Genomic DNA, 5,509 nt, shown 5'->3' on the forward strand with positions numbered 1-5,509 from the left:
TCCATAACTTATTCATTATTTAATTCCATTTCTACTATTTTTAGTGATTTTTCAAATTCACGTTACTACTACTGTCTGAATCTATTTTATGGTAAATTTTACCTATTTCATGGTTTTCCATGGATTAGCTAGTAATTTGACATACATAACACCAAATATGATCATGATTAGCCATTCCAATGGCTAATCATTACCAAGCATTTCCATACCACTCAATAACCATATCATAAGACCATATATACAAAATGATTATAATGCTATACATGCCATACTCAAAATATACAAGCCATTATGCCAAGATGGTATACGGATAGTGTGAGCGAGCCTCCGACCGTTCCCGATTTCCGAGCTGGCTTGTCAAAACTACAAGGAATGAAAAGGAGGAGTAAGCATAAATGCTTAATAAGTTCACATGCAAATAGCAAGTAACATAACCATATAAGCAAACATAAAACATCATTTGCATAATCATCACCAAGACATTCATATCACATTTTCATTTATCATCTTACCATATTGTTGTTATATCGATTTTTCAACCCGAGGGTTAAGTACATACCTGTTCAAAGTACCCATTTCACAACACTTACCAATACGTCCCTTTCATCTTGAGTATTCCTCCATTTCAGTAGAACTTTACCCGTTGAACACATTGGAATATAATTCGGATACATAGAAAGTTTACACATAAGTGCCACATATGTAGCCAAGCTACCATGTAACCCGCCCATAAGCGAACTCGGACTCAACTCAACGAGCTCGGGCGTTCGCATCCATAAGTGAACTCGGAATCAACTCAACGAGCTCGGATGCCTAGTTACATCTCTCGAACTCGGACTCAACTCAACGAGTTCGAACATTCGCATCCATAAGTGAACTCGGACTCAACTCAACGAGTTCGGATGCCCAACTATCCCGGTGATATGTCACTTGTATCCTAATCCATTCCTAAGGTTCAACGGGACCTTTTTCCGAATCATGTGTCTCAACCATCTTCTACGGAATGCCGTTACCGATACTCGGTAGTATTTCACATTTTCCAAGTATATCACATAATTTGACATATTAACAAACAATTATCACAGTATAATATTTCATAATAGTTATCATATCATTTAAATAACATTAAAACATTTAAAATAATAACCATGTCACCAATATTTACATATGAACTTACCTCGTATGCGAAAATGGCTACTTTTACCATTTCGTCCACACCTTGGTATTTTCCCCATTTTAGCTCGAATTTCAGTTTTCCTTGCTCTATCATTTAAAATATAGTGTAATTAGGACTCACATTATTCAAATTGACCCAAAATCATATTTTGGAAAAATTACAATTTTGCCCCTAAACTTTTGCATATTTACACTTTTTCCCCAAAGCTCGTAAATTAAACTTCAGCCTATTTTCTTATGTTTTATGACATGCTGATCATTTTTCCGTTCTATGGCAACATCAAATTCTCACTCTAACATGTACTTATGACTATTAGGTATTTTTAACGATTAAGCCCTTTTGCTCGTTTTTGCTTAAAACCGAGTAGTACAAGTTGTCTAACATAATTTAAAACCTCATATTCTATCATAAAACACCAAAATACACAAATTTCACCTATGGGTATTTTTCCAAATATGAACTCTAGGTTGAATTATTGCTAGCATAAGCTAAATCGAGCTACCGGGACTCCAAAAACGTAAAAATCATTAAAAACGAGGCTAGAACGGACTTACAATCGAGCTTGGAAGCTTGAAAAACCCTAGCCATGGTTTATCGTTGCTACATTCGGCCATGGGGTTGAAGATGAGCAAAATTGACTTTTAATTTTGTATTTTAATTCATTTTACCCCTAAATGACCAAAATGCCCTTACTACTAAACTTTCCAAAAATTCCATCCATGTCCAATTTTTGTCCATAGACTTAGAAATTGGTAAAATTGCTATTTAAGACCTCCTAATTAATATTTCAAAACAATTTCATACTAGAAACTTCTAGAATGCAAGTTTTGCAAATTATTTGATTTAGTCCCTAATTTCAATTTAAGCACTTTATGCATAAAATTTCTTCACTAAATTTTCACACAATCATGCAATCATATCATAGACCTTAAAATAATCATAAAATAATTATTTCTATCTTGAATTTTGTGGTCACGAAACTACTATTCCGACTAGGCCCAAAATCAGGATATTACAACTCTCCCCCTTGAGGATTTTCGTCCCGAAAATATTACCGGAAAAGTGGTCTTCACTTTTAATCTCATATTCAAGGTAGAAGAACTTGCACTTAGACTGTACCTCAATACATCTCTTCAATTTCTCATATGATCTAAAAGCTTACAGTCTAAACTCTCAACTGTTCTTACATTTTCAACCCTTCTCAGTTTCCCATGATATCATGACATAAAACCCGGATCTCAACTTGATTTAATGGAGATCGGAATTCCAAGAAATCCAACAATCAAAGAGACCTGAAATTCCATGAATCTGATAGGTAGGAATTTATTCAATATAGATATGATTTATAGATCTCGCCAAACATTTAACAATAGGATACATCACATTTTCCTCTTTCCGCTATGGAAATAATTCTGATATGGCCTCAAGAATAATCCTTCTCATTTCCATCCCAATATCAACACTGACAAGGATAATTTTGATAGATCCCAATGCTCGACTTTAACCCCTTTAACAACTCCGATTTTATGTAACATCGAATGCTAACATCTAATGCTCTAAACTATCACATTACCTCACTGTCTTGAAACACATCACAATTCATACAACAGTACATTACTGAAAGTCAGGAAGTCTTTGCTCAATGTAGACTAGTCTAGTTCAGACGCTTCAGTTACCAATATTCTCATCTATCCGAACTCTGTCAACATGTAATAAACATTTCAGCTTTCACAATATGGAAACCTTATCATTCGTAGTGACTTAAACTAATATTCAACTCTTTCTAATAAATATACACTTCTCGTTCAAACTATTTACTCTTTTATACGTACAAAATGAAATTCTATTATCAGACTTGGGAAAAATAATCGACATAATTGTCACATGAAATCTTTCAAATAAATAATTTACCATACCGATTGAAACTCGCGCTTTTATCACCTATGTTTTCTTGATGTCGATCCCGACACGAAATTAGAAAAATCCCAATACTAAAATCACCACATTACCAAGATCAAATTAGAAGTATAGTCATATTTGACATGATTATCACGAAGTGAAGAACCCACTTGAACATGAGTCGTAATTGACAAATTATGGAACAAAGATAACAAGAAAACCGAATAAAGAAATCCAAGATAGAGAAACCAAGAATAAAGAAATCCAGAATAAAGATATCCAGGATAAAGAAACCCAAGATACGATACTATGCCGGAGAATCGAAAACCAAACTCATAGAGAAAATACGGAATACCCTGATAATTCTTCAAAGAAAGAAAGTCCAGAAGAAAACATCATTTAAACCCACTGAAATCAAATATAACAAGATCAATATATCTTCCCATACATATATATAAGATGAAGCATCAAGTAGAAGAAACAGAATCATAATATCATATGTATTCTCTCATCAATTCTTATCAAACGAAATGAAATAGAATACCCGATGAAATAGAGCAATATAAATTATAAACCAGTCAGACTACCAATGCTTTCATCCAACACCAGAATTAGAAGACATTCCCATATAACAAGAATTTCTTTAGAAGATCAATAGCCATAGAAATATTTACGAGAATGGGTAAACACATAGAACATCTCAAAAGAGATCGCTAAATCATCCGGTCATATTTGTCACACTCGGATAGTTCACATTTCAATTATCATTTCCCCAACTAGTTCTGCCGTCACAAATTTCATATTAAACCATTCACTAAAGAAGGCCGATTCTGAATAAATTTGATTTACACTTTTCCGACCTTGCACCGAGTAATTCGGTTTACCAAGGAGAATTCCTTTTCTAATCGGGACGATGCATAACTCCAATAATTTTTACGTCAATCGATACTTTCTTGGCTCGACTTTACTTATCAGCTCATTTTCAATCTCTAATCATACTTATAATTATTCTATCCTTTGTACTCTTTGGGTTCTCAACAGGAAACTTATTCAATACAAATCTCATGAAATTCCATTATAAGTACCACTTGGTAAGGGGAGGGTTGTAGGACCTCGACTCGACTTTCTTATACATACACATATGACACAACTTTCATCATCATAGTAACATCATCAAAATCATGTCATTCATTCATGTTGGCTTACACCAATTTTCCTATTGTCCCATTTAGACAATATACTTATGCATACATTCTATGTTTTCTAGACAGCTTTACTTATCCATTCATTTAATTAAATTAATTCATGCTCATGACATTATATAAGGCCAAACAAACATAGATATTTGCATCACAATCACAACTTTCATTTCGTGTATCATCATGTACATATCATTACAATCATATAATTCAATCCAACAATTTAATTAACATAGATAAGTTCATTTCATTATAATCCTTTATCTCATAAAAATTATATATCATTAACATTTATCAACATTCGACGTCCAAATCAAGACAAGGACATTTTCACTCGTATCATAATATTATGACCTTTATTCATACCTCTACTACTTTCTATTTATTCCGTTCATCTTATCAAGTAAGCCACATACACTACATCATATGAGCATTAAGCAAATATGAATATTTATCACATATGTATCATAAACTTTTATTCATACTTTTCTGAACCGAGACTTATCATAATCATAATTTTACTCAAATACCTTCACATAACATTAAACATGGTCGGGTAGCATTTCGGTTGGAGAGTACCACATCTAAATAAGGCGGTACTCATACGCGTCGGAAGACATCACACTATCACAGATCAGTGGCATGTATAGCTAAACTTTTACACATTCTAGGTTAGTCTGAGAACTGACTAAACCTGCTCTGATACCACTAAATGTAACGCCCCGTACCCGAGACCATTTCCGGAATCGAACACGAGGTGTTAACGGACTTAATTCATTACTTAAACAGCTCATACAATTCATTTTAAAATTTCTAGACAAGCTGACTAACTGCATCATAGTCGCTTTAAAAATCATATCTCGAGTTGCAAAACTCGAAATCCAATTCCGTAAATTTTTCCTGAAACTAGACTCATATATCTATCTAGTAATTTTTTTCTAGAATTTTTGGTTGGGCCAATTAGTACAGTTTATTAGTTAAAGTCTCCCCTGTTTTAGGGTTCGACTACTCTGACCTCTGTGTATTACGAATCTGATATCTCCATGTACAGAGCTTCAATAACTATGAAGTTTGTCTCTAATAAAACTACACTCAATAATGAATCTGTACATATAAAGCATGACTTCTAATTATCTTTGTAAAATTTATGGTGAATTTCCAAAGTTTGAACAGGGGATCCAGAAATCGCTCTGGCCCTATTTCACAAAAATTTAAACATCTCATAAAATATAGG

General features: G+C 33.4%; 1 long non-coding RNA gene across 1 annotated transcript; it reads right to left on the reverse strand.

Moving 5' to 3' along the window:
- Window positions 1-200: 200 nt before the first annotated feature.
- LOC128285339 (uncharacterized) lies at window positions 201-1,222 on the reverse strand. Its single transcript, XR_008275843.1, has 2 exons — window positions 1,178-1,222; window positions 201-363 (listed from the first exon to the last, which is right to left on the reverse strand). It is a non-coding gene; the product is annotated as an uncharacterized LOC128285339 (long non-coding RNA).
- Between the last annotated feature and the right edge of the window lie 4,287 nt (window positions 1,223-5,509).

This window comes from Gossypium arboreum, chromosome 12, assembly GCF_025698485.1.
Source record: "Gossypium arboreum isolate Shixiya-1 chromosome 12, ASM2569848v2, whole genome shotgun sequence".
In the NCBI taxonomy this organism is placed as follows: domain Eukaryota; kingdom Viridiplantae; phylum Streptophyta; class Magnoliopsida; order Malvales; family Malvaceae; genus Gossypium; species Gossypium arboreum.